We start from the raw sequence: 26,256 nt of genomic DNA, 5'->3' as shown, positions 1-26,256 counted from the left end.
GAATATGCTATAAATCTACTAAAGAGGATTGTCCGTCCTCTTCTGCGTTATTGTTGCGCAGTGTGGGATCCTTACCTTTTAGGATTCACGGGAGACATCGAAAAAGTTCAGAGAAGGGCAGATCGTTTTGTATTATCGCGAAATAGTGGAGAGGGTATCACAGATATGATAATCGAGTTGTGGTGGCAATAATTAAAAAGATGACGTTTTTCGTTGCGCCGAGATCTGTTCACGCAATTTAGATCGCCAACTATTTCCCCCGAATGCGAAAATGTACTATAAGAAAAAGAAAAAAAAAGCGACGCACCACTAACGAATTATCGGAATGGGGCGGAAATCGGTAGCTGTGACGTAAATACACAAAATAATAATTACAATTTCAGAAAAAAATAGGATGATTTATTCAACAGAAAAAAAACTTAACTCCTCCCGAACAGACCATAAAGGCCCAACGGTACTGACCGGCCGCCGTGTCATCTTCAGCCCACAGGCGTCACTGGATGCGGATATGGAGGTGCATGTGGTCAGCACACTGCTCTTCTGGCCGTATGTCAGTTTCCGAGACCAGAGCCGTTACTTCTCCATCAAGTAGCTCCTCAAATTGCCTCAAAGGGCTGAGTGCACCCCGCTGGCCAACAGTGCTCGGCAGACCGGGTGGTCACCCATCCAAGTACTAGCCCAGCCCGACAGCGCTTAACTTCGGTGATCTGACGGAAACCGGTGTTACCACTGCGGCAAGTCCGTTGCCATTCAAGAGAAAGAGCTTCGCAAATTGAACAAGTGAGTAACGGGTTGGTCAACCTCTAGTCCTTATGCAGTCCTTCGGCTTGGCAATAATAAATGGTGTTGGTTCAAATGGCTCTGAGCACTATGGGACTTAACATCTGTGGCTCATCAGTCCCCTAGAACTTAGAACTACTTAAACCTAACTAACCTAAGGACAACACACACATCCATGCTCGAGGCAGGATTCGAACCTGCGACCGTAGCGGTCACGCTGTTCCAGACTGAAGCGCCGGCCGGCAAATGGAGTTGTTGGATGTCCTCGTGAGGGACATCGTACCGGCTGGAGGAGCCTCCCGATAAGAGTCCAAACGGGAACAAATCAGGCGACGATTTGGCATGCATGAAGACAAGTACACTACTGGCCATTAAAATTGCTACACCACGAAGATGACGTGCTACAGACGCGAAATTTAACCGACAGGAAGAAGACGCTGTGGTATGCAAATGATTAGCTTTTCAGAGCATTCACACAAGGTTGGCGACACCTACAACGTGCTGACACGAGGAAAGTTTCCAACCGATTTCTCATACACAAACAGCAGTTGACCGGCGTTGCCTGGTGAAACGTTGTTGTGATGCCTCGTGTAAGGAGGAGAAATGCGTACCATCACGTTTCCGACTTTGATAAAGGTCGGATTGTAGCCTATCGCGATTGCGGTTTATCGTATCGCGACAATGCTGCTCGCGTTGATCGAGATCCAATGACTGTTAGCAGAATATGGAATCCGGAACGCCGTGCTGGATCCCAACGGCCTCGTACCACTAGCAGTCGAGATTACAGGCATCTTATCCGCATGGCTGTAACGGATCGTGCAGCCACGTCTCGATCCCTGAGTCAACAGATGGGGACGTTTGCAAGACAACAACCATCTACACGAACAGTTCGACGACGTTTGCAGCAGCATGGACTATCAGCTCGGAGACCATGGCTGCGGTTACCCTTGACGCTGCATCACAGACAGGAACGCCTGCGATGGTGTACTCAACGACGAACCTGGGTGCATGAATGTCAAAACGTAATTTTTTCGGATGAATCCAGGTTCTGTTTACAGCATAATGATGGTCGCATCCGTGTTTGGCGACATCGCGGTGAACGCACTTTGGAAGCGTGTATTCGTCATCGCTAAACTGGCGTATCACCCGGCGTGATGGTATGGGGTGCCATTGGTTACACGTCTCGGTCACCTCTTGTTCGGATTGACGGCACTTTAAACAGTGGGACGTTACATTTCAGATGTGTTACGACCCATGGCTCTACCTTTCATTCGATCGCTGCGAAACCCTACATTTCAGCAGGATAATGCACGACCGCATGTTGCAGGTCCTGTACGAGCGTTTCCGGATACAGAAAATGTCGACTGCTGCCCTGGCCAGTACATTCTCCAGATCTCTCGTCAACTGAACACGCCTGGTCGATGGTGGCCGAGCAACTGGCTCGACACAATACGCCAGTCACTACTCTTGATGAACTGTGGTATCGTGTTGAAGCTGCACGAGCAGCTGTACCTGTACACGTCATCCAAGCTCTGACTCAATGCCCAGGTGTATCAAGGCCGTTATTACGGCCAGTGGTGGTTGTTCTGGGTAATGATTTCTCAGGATCTATGCACCCAAATTGCGTGAAAGTGTAATGACATGACAGTTCTAGTATACTATATTTGTCCAATGAATACCCGTTTATCATCTGCAGTTCTTCTTGGTTTAGTGACCAGTAGTGTAGTAGAAACTCTGGCCATTTGTGGGCGGGCATTATCTGGCTGAAATATTAGCCCACGATGGATTGCCATGAAGGACAACAAAACTGGGAGTGGAATATCGTCGACGTACCCCTGTGCTGTAAGAGTGCCGCGGATGATAACCAAAGGGGTCCTGCAACGAAACAAAATGGCACGCCAGACCATCACTCCAGGTTGTCGAGCCGTATGGCGGGCGACAGTCAGCCAGGCATCCAACCACTGCCCTGGACGTCCCCAGACACGTCTATCACTGAAGACAATTCTACTCCAGTCGATGAGATTCCAGGCTGAAGGCGTGTCTGGAGACGCCCTGAACATTGCTGGGTCACCACTCACTGTCGCCTGTCAACCAGGGTTAATGTTCGGGATGCCGTTTCTTTTCATAGCAGAGCCCCTTTCGTTGCCATCCACGGCATACGTATAGCATAGAAGGACCTCGACTATATTCTACTCTTCGTTGTCCTCTATCGCAAGTCAATCTGGGCTTACATTTCAGCAAATAATGCCCGCCGGCACACGGCAAGAGATTCTACCGCTTGTCTTAGAACTTGCCAAACCCTACCGTGGCCAGGACATGTCACGTCTCCTGGCAAGACATTTGCAAAATCGGTGTAATATATTTAGGTATCTATATTTTTCAGATAATGTCTGTGGTCGGCGAGTGTGGAAATCGTAACAGACAGTGATAATTGAAAAAATTAACAAGGATATTTGTTAGCGTGCTGAATTGATTATAAATAATGGAGGCTTAAATGTTACTCTATCTGTTTTCTTGTAGCCGTTAAATTTGTAAGAGCCTATGATGCTCGTTTGAATGCTTGGTTAGCTTTCTTTTGTTCTTTGTTCGAGAAAGATGCCATTGGAGGTTGATGTATAAAAAAGGTGTGCACTTTGAATTTATGTTGATTTTTGAATACTTGTAATAATTTATTGCTGGCTTGCCCAGTATTTAATTCCACCTTTTTAGCCGTTTTCAGCATATTTAGAATTTTTCGTGAAGCAGAGCTGCGCCGCGATCGCGGGAGCCGCGCCGGCCGCTGTGACCGAGCGGTTCTAGGTGCTTCAGTCCGGAACCGTGCGAACGCTATGCTCGCAGGTTCGATTCCTGCCTCGGACATGGATGCATATGATGTCCTAGTTCTAGGGGACTGATGGGCTCAGACGTTAAGTCCCATAGTGCTCAGAGCCATTTTAGAGCGGGAGCCACTGCCGCGGCAAATTCAAATTATAATTGAATGAAAGCACTTTTCCCGCAAATAAGCGGGCAGGTAATGCTACATTAATATTATATTTTTCAGTTTCCCGGAGACCTCAGTGGAGAATTGTGGATTTTATTATGCTATTTTCAGGTGGAAATGGGCAACTGCTATTACCATCTCACTGACGTAAATAATTTACGTAAACCAGAGTGGTAAAACTTTACTTGTGTTACATCAAAGACTGCTTTGCTGAAACCTGTTCTGGCTAATAATAATATTAAAACCAAATTTCATTTTTTGTTTCATGCTGTCGTGTTAGTCGTGGCAATCAATAGTGTTCATATGTTAAAAAAATCCACCGCAGCTTTATGTTTAGCCAATATAGCATACTGTAACTTCTGTACGTGTAATAAGAGTAATTTTCAGTCCATTTCAGAGATGAAAGGAGAGAAGGACATGTTTAATTTCATAATTAGTTACAGTAATGACACCGTGTTCCATTTCTAAATGGCCAGATCAAGGTTATGTGAAAATAGTTTGTAAATTAAAAATCACACGTTCACAGCAGGAGATCTTTTAGTGTTGTGCGTATCCCCACATAATAGGTTGAGGTGCACAAAGTTAAAGTTTTTCAACTATAGAAACTAATAGTGAGAATCGCATGTTATCTTTTGTGCTCGCAACCATAAGCAATATACAGTTAATTAAAATTTTATGCAACATAACCTGCATACAAAATCAAAAAGTGCGCGATGTGGAGACGCGACAGACAGTAGCCGGATCTCTTCCATTTGAGAGGGTTGGAACATTATGCGCTGTTCTCTTCAAGTTCAAGTGGCTCTAGAACTTAGAACTATTTAAACCTAACTAACCTAAGGACATCACACACATCCATGCCCGAGTCAGGATTCGAACCTGCGACCGTAGCGTCACGCGGTTCCAGACTGTAGCGCCTAGAACCGCTCGGCCACCCCGGCCGGCGCTCTTCAGGTATCTCGGGTTTTTGACCATCCAACGCGCCTGCTGTGCAGAATTTGGCACGATATGGAGGATATCCAACAACTCTTAACAATCTACGAGGGTCATTCAATAATTAAAGAGACTCACTGGTCTGGAGAAAAATGCGTTTATTTCTACAAAACAATACTTTTCCTACTTTTCAGCATTATCCCCTTGAACATTTATGCACTTCAAACTACCAACGGACTATAAGCTCTTTTATTCCGGCTGCAAAGAACTCTTTATCTTGATGTTTGAACCAATTTCCCACAAACATTTTCACGTCCTCGTTGTCGTGGAACCTCTTCCCTCGTAATGCCTCCTTCAGTGCAGCAGACAAATGGAAATCACTAGTTGCTAAATCAGGACTGTAATGGGGAATGAGGCAGTACTTCCCAGCCCATTTTGTCGATGGTTTCATGGGTTAGTTGAGCAGTATGAGGACATGCGTTGTCTTGCTGGAAAATCACGCCTCTCCTTTGAGATCCACGACGCCTCTCTCTCATGGCTGGCTTCACCCTGTTTAAATGCAAATCCGAGTAGTATTGGCTGTTTATTGTACACTGCTCTACGAGATAATCACAAAAAACTGGACTTTCAGATTCCCGAAACACCGTCAACATGACTTTTCCAGCTGGTGCTTGAGTTCTGGGTGAGTTGGTGTGCTTCCACTCCACGCTTTGTCTTTTTTATTCCGGCTCATAATAGTGAATCCAAGTTTCATGACAAGCAGAAATTTTGTTGAGGAAGTGCTCACCTTCTCTTTCGTAACGATCCTTTAGCTCTGCGCACACTCTCAACCTTGTTTCATTGCGTAGCCACCTCAACTCCTTTGAGACCCATCTTGCAGATGTTTTGTGGTACTTCAGCTTGTTACAGATAATGTTATGAACTGAACCAAACTCGAACTTTATCAACCATCATTTCCACAGTCACGCGGCCGTCGGCACCAATAATGTCATCAATTCGACTTTCAAGTGAGGGCTTTGAAACTGCAACTGGTCGGCCAGGACGGTGTTCGTCAGTCACTGAGTCTCAACCAGTTTTGAACTGATCTGCTCACTAGTAAAAATTTGCACGATTCATACAACCTTCACCATAAACTTCAGACATTCTACAGTATACATATTCACTGGCTTCTCGCTTTCAGAAAGTAAAAAGACGAATAACAGAACATTGTTCAACTGATGTGGACGTTTCAAGCGGACTCGCCGTCTTGAAATGTATTTTAAGGCTATAAACAAAACAATGTTAATCAGGGCTCATCCCAGTGATGCCAACTGAAAGCCATAAAAGTACCAAACTTGACGTACTAACAGTTTTTCCCCAGGCCAGTGTGTCTCTTTAATTATTGAATTACCCTCGTAACACGCAATGCTAAGCGAAAAACTGTTTACATAAGGGCCAGAGAAGGACCAACGCGTTATTGAGTTGCTCAATTTGTAAAGCTCGTTCTCTTGAATAAATTGTCCATTTTTTTAAAAAAAAATTGTAATTATTTGTTAGTTTGTACATGGAAATCATATCCACCGATTTCTGTCCCGTTCGAATAATTGCTTCGTGGTGGGTCGTTTTTTTATTTTTTTAGTTAGGCTATATGATATCGTTTCTTCACATTGAATCACATTCCTTCTGGGAGATATTGTGCTGGTGAAGTTTATGAATGAGAAATTGGGGGCAGGAGAGAAGGTTTTTCTACCTTACATGCTAGCTAGGTATTGAAAATAGTTATATTAGCCTGTGTAAGCTTACAGGGACACTCTGTACTTACAGAGCCTCACTGCACTCTGAACCATTAGAACTACCGTTACACTTTTATGTCACCCCTTTTCACACATACCCGCTTGCGGATGGGAAGTGATACGTGTGACAAGTAGGGTACAAATTGTTTCTTGCGTTACAGAGATTTGAACATGTCCCTCCCATAGTAGCGTAATGTCATTGCGACCGTCACCAACAAGTGCAGTGGCCGCGGGAATTTGGATTCGCTACTAATATCGTTTGTTATCGAATGTTTGTACATGTCACGACTCACCACCCTGCTGCCTCTCCCATGCTTATATTACCCCCAAAGTATTTTTTATACGAATAATATAAATTGTCTTCTTTCTTGTTTTTCCTGGTATTTTTTCCGCATCTTCACGGTGTCGATATGTTAATTTTCGGTCTTGGCAATGCTAGCGATAGAGCGTGGCCGGATGCTCTTTCTGTCGTGGCACCAGCTCCCCCCACCCTGTCACTCTGTATGGAACCGTGTAACTGATCTGCCTGTGTCCAGCGTTATCCCTTCTGAAAGTGTGCGAACGTTTTCTAAGTGCATGCGAATTGTGTAACTAAGTCAAGACAGGGGTACCAACTTGGTATTCACCTACTCGGATGTGGAGAACCACCTCAAAACGACATCGAGGCTGGCCGGCTCACCGGCGCTGTTCGTTAATCCACCGGGCGGATTGCATCAGAAGTCGGCGCGCCTCCCCGAATCCCGGAAGCAGTGTGCTAACGCGCCCTATATCCGGGTGGTTAAATAATACAAATAATGAGTCATGTAAAAATAAAATTTGATTGAAATTGTTAGCGTTATTAAGTTCTTCTTCTGTGTCTCCGCCTTTTCAGTCGCACTTCACTGGCAATCCTGTGGGACGTAGGTGGGCCTTACCCCCACAGTGTTTCCTTACGGATGGTAAGTGATACGTGTGCCCATTTCGGTTGAAATCTAGCTAGTGTTGTAGGAGGAGGCGTGGAACCTATGTATCTACACACAACGGTTTTTATAAACATATAGGTTGGTGACAGTGCGGATGCCGTCTTGTGGCGGTTACTGGTCATCGCTTCCCTTCAAGCAGTACGTGTCACGTCGAGAGAAGCACGGTCTCGTAAATTTTGCATCAAACAGAAAACTAACAGAAAAATGGTTGAAATGGCTCTGAGCACTATGGGACTTAACTTCTGAGGTCATCAGTCCCCTAGAACTTAGAACTACTTAAACCTAACTAACCTAAGGACATCACACACATCCATGCCCGAGGCAGGATTCGAACCTGCGACCGTAGCGGTCACGCGGATCCAGACTGTAGCGCCTCGAACCGCTCGGCCACTCCGGCCGGCTAAAACTAACAGATTGTATGAATATATTGAGGTGAAGTCAATGCAAAAACATTGAAACAAAAATTTATGAACGGCCACCTGACATCGGTCAGGTGGAAAAGATGCCAGTGTTACTGTCAATATTAGTTTTTGCAAACAGGAAGACCGTCAACATAAGAGTAAGTAAATGTAATGTAATACGTGGAAATGACGAAAAGCGTCTGATATGGTTGGTTGTAAGTAGCTGTTTCCTGTGATCAAAGCGGCGTTGAGAATGAGGTTTCCTATTAAAAATAAGTTATGCAAATCACGAGGATGGTAGAAAACTTTTTTGAGAGTTTATTTCTTACGAAGTTGACTGGAGAAGTTTCCGTGATGGAAACGCACTTCAAGATTATGTAGCAACTCTACTTAAGAACTAATAAGATTTTTCTTCAATTTGTGAACTTTATTCCCCCCCCCAAAAAAAATCATATTTATTGTGTTTTGCCATGATGTGTACTTGTGCTTTATCATCAGTTAATATGTAGTGTTCATCCGTCCCTGGTAGCTGAGTGGTCAGCGCGACAGAGTGGCAATCCTAAGGGCCCGGGTTCGATTCCCTGCTGGGTCGGAGATTTTCTCCGCTCAGGGACTGGTGTTGTCCGTATCTTCATCATTTCATCCCCATCGACACGCCACTCGCCGAAGTGGCGTCAACTCGAAAGACTTGCACCAGGCGACCGGTCTACCCGACGAGAGGCCCTAGCCACACGGCATTTCCATTTTTCCATGTAGTCTATGTATCCATATACACGTATTTTTAAATCTAATCTGTATCTGCATGTACGCTCCGCCGGCTATTGAACAGTGCATGGCGGAGGTTTCCACGTACCGTTATTATCGATTTTCTATCCTACTACATTGATACACTGAGCGCGAAGAAAGCTACTGATAGATGCCTCTGTACGCGCTCCAATCACTCTCATCTTCTCGCTGTGATCCCTAAGCAAGGCATATGAAGGTGGCGGCGTCATAGTCTAAAGGTCTACTTCGATGACAGCTTCTCTAAATTTACTCAACAATATTTCACAGCTCGCAGCCGCGTTCCATATTCCGGGAATGTGCATAGACTGGAGTTCTGCCTCTACTGATCATTTTGCACTTGGATCCTTACGTCCGGCTGACTTTGATTCATTGACGTACCGCCATTTAGCGGTTTATTAGTTTGATCTGATAACGGATCTTGGGTTTTAGGTACATGTCACTCAAGGATGTGGTTTTTAGTGCCGGGAAACGGGCTGTGATCTGCTAATACGAGCGTTGGAACTTAAATAATGGCAACTATTTATTCACAACCGATACAAAAGAGTTACAAGTTTGCACCTGTTACTGCCCTTCAAAGTAGTCACCAGCGTTGTGTAGAACCCGTAGCCAGCGAATTGGAAGGCATAGTATACCGTCAGCAGTGCGTGTTCTGTTGATGGTGCGAATGGAGCGGTCTCAAGTTATGGTGATTCTCGTGTACGACTGTGATGGTGTTATCCTAACGCATTACGTTCCTCCACGGCAGACCGTCAGTGCACAGTATTACTGTTCGTTTTTGGAGCATCACCTGCGACCAGCTTTGCGAAAATGTTGCGACACTTTCTGCGCAATCCATCCATCATTTTGCACGACAATCCGCGGGCGCATACAGCGCGAGCTGTGGCTGCTCTGTTCAGTCGATGGGGCTGGGAAGTACTGTACCATCCACCATACTCCCCAGACGTGACTTCCTTGTGACTTCGATTTGATTCCGAAGATGAAGGAACCACGTGGCTTTCGCTTCAGAACTGTTCCAGAGATTCGACAGGCAGTAGACCGCTCCATTCGCACCGTCAACAGAACAGGCTCTACTATAGGTATACTATCTCCACTATCTCCACATCTCTGGCAACGGGTTCTACACAACACTGGTGACTACTTTGAAGGACGGTAAGAGGTGCAAACATGTAACTGTTTTGTATCGGTTGTGAATAAATAGTTGCCACTATTTAAGTTACAGCCTTCGTCAAAGGTTAAATGCAGCTGAAGCGACTTCTTAATCCCTAAGATGACTACCCAACGGGGCTCGCGAGAACTGCGTAGGCTTTCTTGCAAGGACTCTGATGTAAGCAGCCGTCTCCCCCCCACCCCCCCCCACCCTCCCTTCCCCACGCCCTGAACATATCTGTTACACTTGGATTTCGTCTGTATTGGCGTGTTAGTACCCAGCAGTTCGTGTCTGAATCGTTTCCATGTCCACCGTCCCGCCTACATGATAAAGACCCCAAACACCGGGACAGAGCTCTAGAATTGGTCCCATAAGACTCTTGTATGCGATTTACTTTACATATGAACCACAATTTTCCAGGACCTTGAAGCGACTATCACTGATGTTACGTTATCATATCATTTCATATCACTTCTTTAACATTACCCCTAACTACTTATGGATGTGGCGTGTTCAGGACTATATTGTTTACTGGATTGTACCGGGTTCCTTCTCTTTGTTATAGGCATTATTTTACATTTATTCACCCTTAAAAGAGTGCCGCCATTCGTCCTGTGTAACAAGGTTGTGGCTGCATTGTATGCACACTGAACATCCGCAGTAATAATTTTAATAATAACAATAAACTAAAAAGTAACGATTGGAAAACAGAAATTAAAAAGAAATGAAACAGATACCAGTGCGAAAGTTCCCAATGGAAGCAGCTTTCCTGGCCGAAAGTCGGGAAGCCGTACGAAGACTGCCGAGTGGCGTGGCTTGTCTACATAGCAAAGCATTCGGGTCAAGGATAAAAGGAAACACCGACGTGATGGAGAGTAGTCGAAATTAGATTGACGATTCGATAAGGATCATAGAGACTAAGTGATCGGAAAAGAACACAGGCCACACCCATCCGCAGAAGAGGCTGCTGAACTGATTTGCTACCGTTTTATATCACTCACCTCGTATCGAGGCAGTTTTGGGATGAATTGTGAGTTTTCTCATAATGAGGTACCTAGGGCGCAGTGGAAAACAGTATTACCAGAATGAGGAATTCTACAATCGTAGCACAAAAAGGCGAGAAAATGTTGTGGGGAAGGCTAACCAAAGACTGCATTTTATTGGCAGGACACTTAGAAAATGTAACGGACCTCCTAAGGAGACTGCCTACACTGCGCTTGCCAGTCTCTTTTAGAATACTGCTGCGCGGTGTGGGATCCTTACCAGATAGGACTGACAGAGTATATCGAAAAAGTTCAAAGAATGGCAGCACGTTTTGTATTATCGCGGAACATGGGAGAGAGTGTCACATAAATGATACAGGATCTGGGCCGGAAATCGTTAAAAGAAACGCGTTTTTCGTTGGGACGGAATCTTCTCACGAAATTCCAATCACCAACTTTCTCCTCCGAATGCGAAAATATTTTGTTGACACCGACCTACATAGGGAGGAACGATCACCACGATAAAATAAGGGAAATAAGAGCTCGTACGGAAAGATATAGGGGTTCATTCTTTCCGTGCGCTATACGAGATTGTAATAATAGAGAAATGTGAAGGTGGTTCGATGAACCCTCTGCCAGGCACTTAAATGTGATTTACAGAGTATCCATGTAGATGTAGAGTATGTCCTGGACAGAATTAGGGATGTAAAAGGAGAGGACTAGCTTTTCGACTTATCTGGCAGCTTCAGAGACATTTGAATCAAAACGTCTTCACATACTTGACGCCTTTTTAGTTGTTAGATTAGCATCCATGTCATGTAATAAGATGCATCGTGGTAAGTGAAATAACGTGATACATGATGCCATGTGATACACACGCCATCCAACATGTCATTTATCATGGTTGTAAAAAGGTGCGAATTTATCGAGATGTTTTTTATTCAAATGTCTTTGAAACTGCCACACACTAATCGGAAAGCTAGTTCCCTACTTTTACATATAATAACTCTGCCCGGGACATATTCGCTCCTTTTTCCTGCTATGATAGGTGCATTTTTAATTATGGTTCCCATCTTTTACGTTGCCATAATTTTGACATCATATGACCGTTGCTTGGCAACCGCTGTAGGTTTTTATTGGCACAGACGACGTCTGATCCGGTATAAGCTTTTATTGTCTTTCGAACCATGTTGCTTTACAGTGGCAACAGATAAAGGTTTCACAAAACAACACATCGATCATCAATTACATGTATTTGTCTACCTTCGTACAAGATTTGAACCGACTCGCACAAGTTTGAACCTATATTTTTGAAAGTGAATTTTCAATTTCATCGGAGGAATGCATTTTTTGTGTATTTCGTTCATTTCGAACGGTTTCCGCGCATTCAATTCATGTATGAACGAATCTTACGTGCCACATTTAGCTAGACTTTAAACCATCGTATCTTGACAACGGATGAAGGTTAATGGAAAAAAAATTTCGTTTCGACTTTATCCATTTATCTTCCTTCGTCCAAAGTCTGAACCGATACGTACATGTTTAAAGTATAGAACTGGCGCACTTCTGAAACCTTCCAGAAAAATCTGTTTTTTGCACGTAAAATCCAAACAAAGCAAGATTTTTTAAAACGGTTGATACTTGTGTCAGACCAAGGTCCGATACACCACTGGACCAAATTTGAACCATCAGTCTCGCTCCATTCTTGAGTTACTGAAGGATGATTGGATGATTGGACGTAACATTCGAACGGTTCACTTAAAAACGCTACCATAAGCTGAGCATTCATCTCAGCGCAGTTCAAATGGTTCAAATGGCTCCAAGCACTATGGTACTTAACATCTGAGGTCATCAGTCCCTAGACTTAGAACTGCTTAAACCTAACTAACCCAAGAACATCACTCACATCCATGACCGAGGCAGGATTCGAACCTACGACAGTTGCAGCAGCGCGATTTCGGACTGAAGCACCTAGAACCGCTGGCTGCAACACCTTGTGATCAAAAGTATCCGGACACCTGCCTGAAAATGACTTACAAGTTCACGGCGCCCTCCATCGGTAAAGCTGGAATTCAATATGGTCTTGGCCCACCCTTAGCCTTGATGACAGCTCCCACTCCGCTGGCATACGTTCGATCAGGTGCTAGAAGGTTTCTTGGGGAATAGCAGCCTATTCTTCACGGAGTGCGCCTGGAACCGTTCGGCCACAGCGACCGGCTTCAGCGCAGTCAAAACCTTTTGCAAAAGGAATTAATCGATTCGCACAATTTGTCTGCGTGCCGTATCCCGTTGGTCGTTCAAACCTTGCTTGATATTCTGTAACGTAGCTACAGTAAGACAGATGTTCGGATGGCCGCTGTTCCGGGCTAAACCGATCACATTTTATCCCAACGACTACTTTTTTACATTGCATTGTCAGTGGCACGACAATCCTATGTGGTGGCGGAATGATTAGCACTTTCTACTCGTATTCGGGAGGACGAACATTCAGATTACCGTCCGGCCATCCACATTTAGGTTTTCCATAGTTTCCCTAAATCGCTTCAGACAAATGCTGGGTTGGTTCCTTTCAAAGGGCGCTGCCGATTTCCTCCCTCACCCGTGGCACATTCCGTGCTTGTTCTCCGCCTGTAATGAGCTCCATGTCAACGGGATGTTTAATCTCCTTTCCTTCCTTCCCTATGTGATCCTTGCCATTATTTAGAAGATTATTCAGTTCTTTACTGATTAGTGCTGATTTCCCGTTTTCCTCATGTACTCTCTCTGAAACGTTCCTCTCACCTTATCTTTCGTCTTCCAACCCTCCTTGTTCCTTCACGCATCGCAATGAATATCTTCTCAATCATTCTGTCATTAGCTGTCTGTATACGTCCTGCAAATTCCAGCCTTTTATTCTTAATGCACTTGACAATATCAGGTTCGTTATATAGATTTATATAATTTGTAGTTGACTCTCGTACTGTAAACAGCAGTTTTTTTCTACTTACCCAGTCATTTGTTTCAAAACTTTTCTCTTAAATATGCCGAAGTTTCTTTCCATCGTACTTCGTTGGTGTTAAAGTTTCAGCGTCATATGTTAGCACTGGCCCCACTAAAACTTTATACACCATAACGTTAGTTTTCCTAAACAGCAGTTTTGCTGACATTCTTACAGTTTACTTCTGGTACAAGATAAGTAATAAAGTGATACAATGCACAGCATCAAACTTACGTGAAGCAATTTTTATGCATGGGCTTCATGTTATGTTGATGTTCGTTAGTTACAGACATATACTTAGTTTTTGTCTTGATTTATTCCAAATGCAACTTTCTAGCAATTGTTTCAGGATTTCTAAAATCTTGTTAAGTTTCACATTTAAAAGTATTTGGCTTCCAGAATATTGTATGGTGTGCTGTCCATTATTTGCAAACCACGTGGAGTCGCTTCTCAAATCTTTCTTTTTCTTCTGTTGCAGGTAAGCCATGTCTGAGCAGTAGCTCTACCGACTGACAATGACCCGTCTACGCAGTGTCGTATAGATCTTGCGTGTATCCACCTGGTAAGTGGAATTCACTGTATGAGGTAGCAGGATGAAGTGATGTTGACTGCCTACCTTGATTATATCTCTGTGTCTCCCTCCATTGGGTGATCTGTATGTTGTCTTTGGCACGCTTACAATCTTCCTTAACCACACTGGGAACACTATCTTCAAGGAAAACATCGGTCATAGGCCGTAAGTTATAAATTGGAGAGTTGGGGGGACGTAAGTGTCTGAACTATTTGATCACATTTTAAGGCACAAAAGTGACGTAAACTGGCTTCTTCACAATCCACAGTTTCCCCTACGTATTTAACTTACACAGGCAACTCATACTCAGATTCCTTACATAGTCAACACGTAACCAGATTCCTTAGACGAACAACACACACACCCAGGTTCCCATGCTCACATGTAGTTTAAATAACAAACTTCCAAAGATTCACACGTCACATACATATCACATTTAGCCCCTCGTTCAGTCAAGCTGTAAAACAAATGAAGCTGGCAATGAAAACACGAGCATTAGCTTTCAGGTAGGGCATGGTGTCTCTCCTCTTCAAACCAACACGTATACAAAGTAGTGCAATTGGTTTAGGTGTTTACAATTGGATAAAGTCAGTTCCATGAACATTATTCCCATCTGTTGCATACATCTTGGATCTTTAGAGCATGTATGAGGCTGTGATAGGTGCAGTTGATCGGTATTCTATATTACTAACAAGGAGGAAGTGAGACTGTGTGTCACCTTTTTTTAGGTTGTTATAGAGAGAGATTTTGTTAGAGTCAGTAACATCAAGCTATATTTAAGATACCTAACTAACACTGTAATGCACCCTACCTCCTCTACAGTCTTTATGTTTTAGTGTATGTATTCGACAGAACACAGGGTGTTCATGGACGTTTTCCTGGGTAGATGTTTGGAGGAGGAAGAATAAATGCTCCTGCAAGCACATTCTAGACAGTCTAACTGGCTGAGAGAATCGGAATCACCGTTTGATGCTAAAGAACCTAAACCACATCTGGTCGAATGGCGAATAAGAATATATATATATATATATATATATATATATATATATATATATATATATATGTAGTGATTGATAAAGATTTTTGTACATGAATATATATATATATATATATATATATATATATATATATATATATATATATGTACAAAAATCTTTATCAATCACTACATATAAATTTACACGCAAAATATGGAAAAAATAGAGGTGCATGTGGGAAATATGAGATATCTGCATTTACTGAATATAATTATGGAAGGTGGTCACATCTCGGTGTACTTGCAGAAAAACGATGGATTCGAGGATGTTTACTCCATTAGGGAATATACGAAAAATCTGTTTATAGGCCTCTACTGCACAGGTGTTAAGAAAAAAGTACCGTTAACTGTTACTGTTCCAACAACTATTGTTACTCCATAGATCTTAAGAAAAAAGAAGCAGTGTATTCAATAGACTAAGGCTGATCACTATTGTTTAAGAGCAGCTAATGTTGGAAAAAGTGGAAAGGGAATCGAATGGGGTCAGAAAACGAAAAAAATTGCTATGTTTTGCAAAAGGAAGGAAGAATATAGACTGTTACTTGAAAGAGAGCAAGTCATTACCAGTGAGCAAGCAGGGCTTACAAATTAATTCAAGTACATATATTGGAACAAATAAGCCCTCGGTCACAAATACTAAGTCAAAATTGACCTGGTTTCGACGCTACTATGAGCGTCTTCTTCAGAATTGGAGTAACTGTTCTAAAACATATTAGGTATATAATACATTAATAAAATTAAAGTTTGTACTGACTGGAAAAGATGCAGAACTTACAAGTCACATATTAAAAAAGATCTAAGCCGGAAAGGCGACGTCATGAACAATTGTGAGATGGCGAGCCGCTAAGGGCTGCTCGTACTGTGAACAAGAGTTGCAACGAAACTGAGGTGCCCACTTTAGAAAGTGTGGGCAAGCAAACATGGCGTTGCTACGAGTTCCATCTAGTAGCCGCCGAAACAACTAGGCTACTGTACATTCAAAATTAGACACATGAAATTGTGATGCAGCTGATTCAGGCATAACGTACGCATTAATAATAACAAGATGAAGTTATCTGCTTTAAATAGAGATACGTTTTGTAACGTAAAAAACATTAGTTATGACATACAAGAAAACAGCAAAGATGTGACAGGAAAACAACATTTCGGTAAAGTGCATGAGGAAATCTGAATCAAAGATCAAGCAATGGCTTTATACATTCAAAAAAGTTTTTATTTCGCAGCTGCAGCTGTTCGTTGAGAATGAGGCCATCATGACGAGTGAGATGTTGGAAAATCTCCAGTTCCTCTAACCTATACCTTCGGTATGCAGAATATTGTTATCGCCTATGGCTTTAGGCACGTGTCCAGTAATTAAGATATGATCGGCAAAGGATGAATTTAGGGGACTGGTGCCGTTCTTTCTCAAAAGATGTTCTTTATATCTGATGGTGAAAGCACGTCCAGTTTGCCCTATAATTCAAATACAGTATTCAAGTACAGTATTGGGGGACATAATATATATGCACGCACCGTAAATACTAACTGAGAGTGATCACTTGTTGATGTGCATGCAGAAAAATGGATTCGATAGCATTTACTACTACACCAGGAAATATACAGAAGATCTGTTTATAAGCTTCCATTCCCATTTGGATCTGCTTGAACTGGATGGTTATACTGTATCAAGACGATGCCATCTTGCTATTCTATGGGTCTTAAGAAAAAAGAACCATAAACTGCTGCTGTTCCCACAAATACTGTTATTCCATCCAAGACAAGTGGACTTTTTTTTGATTTTCTGCATAGTTTAAATTGCATTAGAGATATTAAGTCATATGTCTTGTGGTAGAATTAGCAAAAAATGCTGTATAATTATATGTGCCCAAAGGATGTAACTGTTTTTAGTTGAAGTGATATACTGCACATCGACAATCTGTTCAAGACAGATAATAATTAGATAGCTATGGTTACACCATGATCTTAATACTTCCTTCCAAAAAGCTGACCAGCATTAAAAAATCGTGATTTTAGTGTGAAAACGTAGAATTGAGAGACAATACCAATATTTCTCTATACAGGTAGTCTTCCATAGGATTAAAAACACCATTTTATTCCCTGCAGAGCACTATTGTTGAGACATGTACTACAGTGTTCCATATCATTCAGTAACAAGTAATTTGTGATGTGGGAATAGCTCACCATAGGCGCCATGTATGTACCACTAAGCTGGTACCAATTCGATGCTTTATCAGGGTGTGTAGCATGGAAAAATATCTCATTCCATCACCACACAAAGCATCTTAACATATCAATTAGATACTGCCCAGTCACCAGCCTAAAGACTGAACAACCACTGCAACACGTGCAAGAATAAAGTCACTGAGATTCTGGAAGATAATGGCAGAGATTGGAAGGCATGCCGACTCCAGTGCTGTGGCCCGCTGTGCTAGGTTTCTCGGTTGAGGAGCCACGGTGCAAATAGCCCGATCGAGGTGGTTCCACAGATTCTCGATTGCATTTAAATCTGTGGAGTTTGGTGTGCAGGTGAACATAGTAAACTCGTCCTAGTGCTCTTCGAACCTCGCACGTACACTGCAAGCTGTGTGCCATGTTGCACTGCCCTGCTGTAAATGTCTTTGTGCCAAGGAAAAACAAACTGCATGTATGGGTGGACATCATCCCCAAGGATAGATGCATACCTATGTTGATCCACTGTGTCTTCCAGAATGACGAGACATCCAGGGAATGCCATGAGACCGTAACATTCCGTCCTCCAGCCTGAACCCTTCAGACAACTGTAGCAGAGTGTTTGCTTTCCGTCTAATGGAGCATAAAATGTGTTTCATCTGAAAAGGGAACCTGTCGTCACTCAGTGGACGTCCAGTTGCGGTAATGGCATGTAAATTCTAGCCTTTGTCGCCAATGAACAGCAGTCAGCATGGCTTCATGAAGCAGGCGCCTGCTGCGGAGGACTATATGCAGCAATGGTCGCTGAACAGTCTTGAGGAGACACTATTGGTAGTCTTTGGTTCATCTGGGCGATCAGCTGCTCAGCAGTTGCACATCTATTCCTCCGCAAAAAACTCCGCAGCCATTGTTTACCCCTATCATCTATTGGTAGCCCCTTGGTTCATCTGGGCGATCAGCTGCTCAGTAGTTGCACGTCTATTCCTCCGCAAAAATCTCTGCGGCCATCGTTTACCCCTATCATCTACTGGTAGCCCCTTGGTTCATCTGGGCGATCAGCTGCTCAGCAGTTGCACATCTATTCCTCCGCAAGAATCTCCACAGCCATCGTTTACCCCTATCATCTGTTGGTAGCCCCTTGGTTCATCTGGGCGATCACCTGCTCAGCAGTTGCATGTCTATTCCTCCGCAAAAATCTCCGTGGCCATCGTTTACCCCTATCATCTATTGGTAGCCCCTTGGTTCATCTGGGCGACCAGCTGCTCAGCAGTTGCACGTCTATTCCTCTTCAAAAATCTCCGCGGCCATCGTTTACCCCTATCATCTACTGGTAGCCCCTTGGTTCATCTGGGCGATCAGCTGCTCAGGAGTTGCACGTCTATTCCTCCGCAACAATCTCTGCGGCCATCGTTTACCCCTATCATCTATTGGTAGCGCCTTGGTTCATCTGGGCGATCAGCTGCTCAGGAGTTGCACGTCTATTCCTATGCAAAAATCTCTGCGGCCATCGTTCACCCCTATCATCTATAGCCCATGGTGCACCATCACAGTTGTCTCAGCGCCGGTTTTGGACATCACCATTTTGCCATGCAAGTGTCTTTTAAGCGAAGACACTTGCGGCTCGCGAAGAGTTTACAAACTTAGCCATTTCACTTCCACCCTTGGCCCGAAGGCCTATGATCGTGCCCTTTTGGGCGTCAGATAAATTGCTCCGTTCCTTCATTATGACATCGACTGCATTGTTTCCCACGTCCTCCAACACACTTTATATACCTTCTACTGCTAGTGCTGCCACCCATCGCTAGTGAGTGGTTATTGCACGTTGACATCGAACAAGGGTGGTGGTAACATTAATGTGACTGAGCTGTGTAATAATTGCCTAAATCCTCATGTCATATTACTTCAGTAATACAGTGTGTCCCAAAAAGAATGGCCCCATTTTAAATAGAATTATTTATTAGGAAGAAGGGCTTAATAACAACTAATTGCATACTAAATTAGTCAGAAAAGACGGAAGTTTATAAAAATCCATCGTAAACGTTCAATATGCCCTCCATTGGCAGCACGGACGACATCTAGCTGATAGCAGAATTCATCCCAAACTGGTCGGCCAGGACTTGTGCCTTTACAGAAGCACCCTGTTTCTTCGAATGTTCTTTGGTGATGGTGGTTTAGCACGAAATCGAATATGAAATGCCCGCTGAACTGCGATCACTGATTGAGTACAACTAAATTCAATAACACAATAGGACATAGGCCTTCTGTTGCGCGGACGCCATATTGTGCGAGACTGACTGCACGCTCCAGGTCAGCGCTTGTAGTGACATCTAGCGGATTTTTTCTGAAACTCTAGACCATGCCGATTACATCTAGCGCTGTTTCAGTTACCTAGTGACATTTGTCTCAATATTATTACAAGTTAAAATCGGGCCATTCTTTTTGGGACACCCTGTATTACGCCGGTTTTATAGACAAGTTTAGAAAAAAGCAGTATGCAATGGAAGTAGTAGGAATTTGCAGCAGAAGCTGCATAGTTTTAAAGTTAGCACTATGTATAGTAGGGGCTCATGTCAATTGTCCATACTTCAATAGGGGGAAGATTAAAGATTGTAGAGACATGATTGAACTGCCTTTATCGTACACAGGAGCAGTACTGCTGCATCAGTGGCTTACTGAGAAAAATTGGCAAGAAAGCACTGGAAAACATTTCGAGGAAATATAAAAAATGTAGGAAAAGTAAAATTGGGCGATTTTAAAATGGACACGTTGTCTGGATTATCGCAACAGTGTAGGATACACGACTATTATCTTATGATCGTGTAAATAACGAATGATTCTGGTAGGATGTTTAACAGATTGGACACATGTGACTACCTAACTTCGAGCTACGACTTCTTTGTTTGAGGAAGCCTTAATGTTATTGTAAGAAGCAATAAGACTGCTCAACATATTACAGGAATTATCTCTCCCCCCAGTCAACATTTCAAAAGATTCTGCTGCGCGTTTTACACTGGCATCCCTACAAGATTCATAATGTGCACCAAATGAGTCTGTAAGATGGGCTACCAAACCGTGACTTTTCCTTTCGTTTTCTGGTATGCATAGAAATGAATGATATGTGGCTGGGGAATATTCGTTGGGTGGAAGAGGCACGTTTTATTCTGCACAGTGCCATGAATGCACAGAACTGTTGCATATGGTATTCTACTCCACCACATGTTGGGGTTGTTTGGGAGAGGAGACCAGACAGCAAGGTCATCGGTCTCATCGGATTAGGGAAGGATGGGAAGGAAGTCGGCCGTGCCCTTTTCAAAGGAACCATCCCGGCAATTGCCTGGAACGACTTAGGGAAATCACGGAAAACCTAAATCCGGATGGCCGGACGCGGGATTGAACCGTCGTCCTCCCGAATGCGAGTCCAGTGTGCTAACCACTGCACCACCTCGCTCGGTCCGCCACCTGTTGTGGGGGAACATCCACTGCACTCAGCTTATGTGACTGTCTGGTGTGGTTCCACGAACTCATTCACTGTCAGTCGTCTTTTCTTCGAGGAGATGACACCTCGTGGGCTTCTTAGGTGCACAGTGACATCTGCATGATTGCCATAAGGACCTCCTAGTACAACACGTGGTTCCAACTTTGCAACGACGCAAGTGTGTCCATTGCACTATCTTCATGTAAGATGCGGCAGCATAACATGTTGCTTGCCAGGTGAACCATTTGCTTCGAGGAACCTTTGTGAACAACTGCATCATGTTGTTGTTGTGGTCTTCAGTCCTGAGACTGGTTTGATGCAGCTCTTCATGCTACTCTATCCCGTGCAAGCTTCTTCATCTACCAGTCATTGAGGAGATGCTGTTGGTAGATCGTATGTATATTCATTAATCGGTGTGCTCACAGAGTATGCTGAAAAAAAATAACAGTTCCACTTCCTGATCTTAAACGAAAATATGGAGCTGCAAGCAGTCATAATGCGGTGTGGGTGCAGGAAAAGGGGAGTAACGCTCAAACAGATGATAACGGTGTTTCTGGCACGTTTATTAGGATATGATCACATGTTATAGCAAGTGTTCAGTGTGGTCTTTGACTCAGCAACATTCTGCATCCGTAATATGACGCGGTCGACAGTTGTTCGCAGCATGTTGTTGTTGTTGTGGTCTTCAGTCCTGAGACTGGTTTGATGCAGCTCTCCATGCTACTCTAACCTGTGCAAGCTTCTTCATCTCCCAGTACGTACTGCAGCCTACATCCTTCTGAATCTGCTTAGTGTATTCATCTCTAGGTCTCACTCTGCGATTTTTACCCTCCAATACTAAATCGGTGATCCCTTGACGCCTCAGAACATGTCCTACCAACCGATCCCTTCTTCTAGTCAAGTTGTGCCACAAACTCCTCTTCTCCCGAATCCTATTCAGTACCTCCTCATTAGTTATGTGAGCTTCCCATCTAATCTTCAGCATTCTTCTGTGGCAGCACATTTGGAAAGCTTCTATTCTCTTCTTGTCCAAACTATTTATCGTTCATGTTTCACTTCCATACATGGCTACACTCCATACAAATACTTTCAAAAATGACTTCCTGACACTTAAATGTATACTCGATGTTAACAAATTTCTCTTCTTCAGAAACGCTTTCCTTGCCATTGCCAGTCTACATTTTATATCCTCTCTACTTTGACCATCATCAGTTATTTTGCTCCGCAAATAGCAAAACTCCTTTACTACTTTAAGTGTCTCATTTCCTAACCTAATTCCCTCAGCATCACCCGACTTAATTCGACTACATTCCATTATCCTCGTTTTGCTTTTGTTGATGTTCATCTTATATCCTCCTTTCAAGACACTGTCCATTCCGTTCAACTGCTCTTCCAAGTCCTTTGCTGTCCCTGACAGAATTACAATGTCATAGGCAAACCTCAAAGTTTGAAAGTATCTTCTAATGTTTGGTATGCAGATGATGTCAGTCATTTCGCATTATTGATATCAGATCAAGCAGTCATAATAAGGAATTTTACTGATGGCACAACACACGCTGGCAAATGACGTTCACCGGGCATTCCCATACCCACACCCTGCCATCGGATCGCCACATTGTGTACCGTGATTCGTCACTCCACACAACGTTTTTGCACTCTTGAATCGTCCAATGTTTACGCTCCTTAGCCGCGCGGAGTAGCCGCGCGGTTTGACGCGTCATATCACGGACTGCGCGGCCCCTCCCACCGGAGGTTCGAGTCCTCCCTCGGGTATGGGTATTTGTGTTGTTCTTAGCATAAGTTAGTTTAAGTAGTGTGTAAGTCTAAGGACCGATGACCTAAGCAGTTTGGTCCCTTAGGAATTCACACACATTTGAACATTACGCTCCTTACACCAAGCAATGCGTCGTGGCTTATGAGCAGCCGCTCGACCATGAAATCCAAGTTGTCTCACCTCCCGCCTAACTGTCATAGTACTTGTAGTGGGTCTTGATGCAGTTTGGAATTCCTGTGTGATGGTCTGGATAAATGTCTGCCTATTACACATTACGACCCTCTTTAACTGTCGGCGGTTTCTGTCACTCAACAGACGAGGTTGGCCTGTACGCTCTTGTGCTGTACGTGTCCCTTCACGTTTCCACTTCAGTATCACATCGGAAACAGTGGACCTAGGGATGTTAAGGAGTGTGGAAATCTCGCGTGCAGACGTACGACACAAGTGTCACCCAATCATCTGACCGCGTTCGAAGTCTGTGAGTTCCGCGGAGCGCCCCATTCTGCTCTCTGACGATGTCTAATGACCACTGAGGTCGCTGATATGGAGTACCTGGCAGTAGGTAGCAGCACAATGAACCTAATATGAAAAAGTATGTTTTTGGCGGTGTCCGGATACTTATTTATTTATTTATCGTATGATATATAACAATCACAATAACACATAAAATACAGTACCACAGACACATTAAAATACAGTTTGGATCTTTATATCTAAACCATTGATCCAATCCACCACTTCGGAAGTAACCATGTTCGAATCCACTAGATTTCCAGGAAAGGCACGGGAGGGGGGGGGGGGGGCAGTCCACTGCTATATGCTTCATTGGTTGTGAAACGTCAGTACAGTCACAGTATGCGATGTCCACCCAACACCATTTATGAAGAATCTAAGCACATCTTCCCACACCACATCTTTTCAATTTATACACTCATGATCTGCCTTACACACTCTCCCGCAAAATCATATATGCGGATGATATCAACCTCGCTGTTGAACGCACGAATTTTGCAGAAGCAGAGAATGTCCTCAACCAAGACCTTGTCCGGATACTTTTGATCACATGGTGTAGGCGTTCATAAATGTAAAAGTCGTTGACTTCACAGAACACAAGAAAGCTAGTATCCTATGAAGATAACATAAGTGAGTCACAATTGAAATCAGTTAATTCTTACAAATACTTGGGGATAACAATTTGTGTTGATTTGAAATTGAATGTTTACATACGCTCAGTCGTATGTAAAACTGTGGCATAATTCTGATTGGTAGGATACTGGGGAAGTGCAATCAGTCTACCAAGGAGACTGCTCACAACACACTCGTGTAAACCATTCTAGAATACTGCTCAGGTGTGTGGGACCTATCCAAACAGAAGTATCACGTAAAGGAAAGGGTTGTACCTTAGGACGGTTTTTTATATTTTTATTTTTTTATACTATATAATTCATAAAAAATTTAAAAATTAACCCCATCGCAGGCAACAGTTGTAGGTAATGTTGAACGAACAGCTGTTTAGGCTAGCTCCAATAATCACATCATTACTCACCAATGAAGACTTCTATAATACTTGTCACACGGTACAACGTACAGTTTCATCTTTGGACAGTGGTGTTTCTACCTTGGGGCACGATAATATTTTTCAGTTTCGTAGTTGAATGAATGAAAAAGTTAGATTGAAATTAGGTAGTACACGCTTTTTGATTAAGTCTAAATACAAAAGTTATTTTACGTTAAAACAAGAGATGGTGGCAACAAAATATTGAATGAATGAAGGCTAGACGCACCACTGCACTTGGTAGTTCCTTGATAATATTTCTGTGATTAATAGTGCTGATGTACTCGACATTAGGGAATACAAAAAGCGTCCTTTGCATCCTTAAGAACTTCAGAGCTACATCTTGTTCTTTATTTTCTAAAACTATTCCAGGATAGTAAACGTGAGATCGGTCACTGACGCCAAATTTGACTAAGACCGAACTACCTTGAGAACAAGAAAGTGTTCCTTTTTCAGATGGAAAGAAGGATGAGAAATGATCTTCTTCAGAAGAGGAATCAAATATACTACTCCCGAGATACTGCCAACTCAGGAACTTCTTCATCATAAAACTCCTTTGCCCCTTTAGTGGCTTCTTTCTTCGGACAAAACTTCTTTTTCTTATTTTTCTCCTCTTCAGTTCCGTGTTTTTTTTGGTGTAATAGTGACAATGGCACATATTCCAGGTTTTCTTCCTTCAACAGAAGTATTCTTGGGTGGTGTTCTTGGGAATGGACAGTGTTCTGGAGTAAAAGAGGCAGATGCGTACAATGAAGGAGAGCTTGCAAAAGGCATTTCCTTTCTGATTTCTTCTCTGTTATTTTCATTTTGTGGTGGGGTATTTGGTGAATGGGTTTCACCAGCTCCTCCAGGATATGGCCTGTTTGTCATTTGTGCAGGTAAGAATTTATCATCTCCAAACACTTCTTCATTGAAAGACCAGATGCCAGTAATCCAGAAGCCAGCCGTTACATTGTTTGGAGTGAAAGCCAAAGGAAATGCCCTGCCCGCTAGTGCAGAACTATCATAAACATAAATTGTCTTTCCAAAGCTGCTGAGCATCCAGACCTTGCATGCATTATTATAGTGTGTCTTCATGGGGCCAAAGACAGTCCTGTCCAACAGTGTAATTTGTGGCTATTATGGGGAGGGAAAGTCAAAATGATGAGGCTTTTTCTTTGCCAGATTTATTGCTCCCAGTGATAGATGACTTCCATGGTTGCCCATTATTAGCCGAACTTCACTGTCAGGAGAGGGTTTCACTATTGAAATGAAATGTTTCAGAAATTTCACAAAAAGTTCAGCATTGAATCAACCACTAGAAGCAGCCATACCAGGAGTGCCAGTTGGTGCATTGTTTAACAAACCCCGAGAAATATATTGGAATAAATGTTCCTGCAGCACCCACGCAAGCTGTCATTGTAACGTTACTTCGTCTTTCCCGTGAAATAGCTGCTCAAATCTGTTCGGCTTTTATTTCTCCAATTAGACACAATAGTTTGTGTACTGTAGAATACTATGTTTCACCAAGGATTCATACTTTTTGAGGTTGTAGACCATACCTGAAATAAACTTTTTAGAGACTCTTTAAAAAATTTCAACATTGGGTTTGTTGAAAGATGCCATTTGGCCTAGAATAGTTGACTCCAGTATTCTTAGGGAAATTCTGTTCTTGTAAGCCATAACTATATAAGAAAAAAAAACAACAATACTGTAATGTAATTGAATTAAACTTAGGCGATGCTGAGGCAATTAGATTAGGAAGCTTGACTCTAAAATTAGCAGATAGGTTTTTGCTGTTGTTGTGGTCTTCAGTCCAAAGAATGGCTGGATGTAGCTCTCCATGCTACTCTATCCTGTGCGAGGCTCTTCATCTCTGATTAACTACTGCAACCTACATCTTTCTCAACCTGCTTATTTTGTTCATCTCTTGGTCTCCAGCTACGATTTTTACCGCCCACACTTCCTTCCCGTACTAA

General features: G+C 43.1%; 1 protein-coding gene and 1 pseudogene across 1 annotated transcript in view; one reads left to right on the top strand and one right to left on the bottom strand.

Moving 5' to 3' along the window:
* The window catches only part of LOC126425154 (centrosomal protein of 164 kDa), a 688,023-nt gene that overhangs the window by 277,084 nt on the left and 384,683 nt on the right, over positions 1-26,256 (top strand). The gene's annotated exons all lie outside the window — the stretch shown is intronic.
* Positions 631-748, bottom strand: LOC126425342 (5S ribosomal RNA; annotated as a pseudogene).

The sequence above is a fragment of the Schistocerca serialis genome, chromosome 10, assembly GCF_023864345.2.
Source record: "Schistocerca serialis cubense isolate TAMUIC-IGC-003099 chromosome 10, iqSchSeri2.2, whole genome shotgun sequence".
Taxonomy (NCBI): domain Eukaryota; kingdom Metazoa; phylum Arthropoda; class Insecta; order Orthoptera; family Acrididae; genus Schistocerca; species Schistocerca serialis.
This window is presented reverse-complemented; position numbering and strand designations above follow the sequence as displayed.